The sequence below is a fragment of the Capsella rubella genome, unplaced genomic scaffold (assembly GCF_000375325.1).
Source record: "Capsella rubella cultivar Monte Gargano unplaced genomic scaffold, Caprub1_0 scaffold_339, whole genome shotgun sequence".
NCBI classification, from domain to species: domain Eukaryota; kingdom Viridiplantae; phylum Streptophyta; class Magnoliopsida; order Brassicales; family Brassicaceae; genus Capsella; species Capsella rubella.
In genome coordinates, this window is record NW_006238594.1 from 4,170 (window position 1) to 4,507 (window position 338).

The following is a 338-nucleotide window of genomic DNA, read 5'->3' on the forward strand; positions in this document are numbered from 1 at the left end:
GTTTTTTTTTTTTAAGCTTTTAAGACCCAATCAGACCTTGCCGGGCAAGGCAATTTTGCATTTTTATTTATATAATTTTCCTGAAAATTTACAAATTTTAGATTCGAATCCTGGATCGGGTTTTGTTGTCGAGTCGGGTCAAATTACGGGTCTTTAAGGTGAGGAGGATACTGGTGTTTTTTCTCCTTTGAGCTAAAAATGGGAGGGAAAGAGAGAGACAATGGCGTCCACAGGAATGGCGAAATCGAAGGGGAGTTTATGCCTCACACTCTGCAGAAATCGATCACACGCCATGAGAAACGAAATTCATTTCTCACATTTGCCTTTGAACCCAGAAG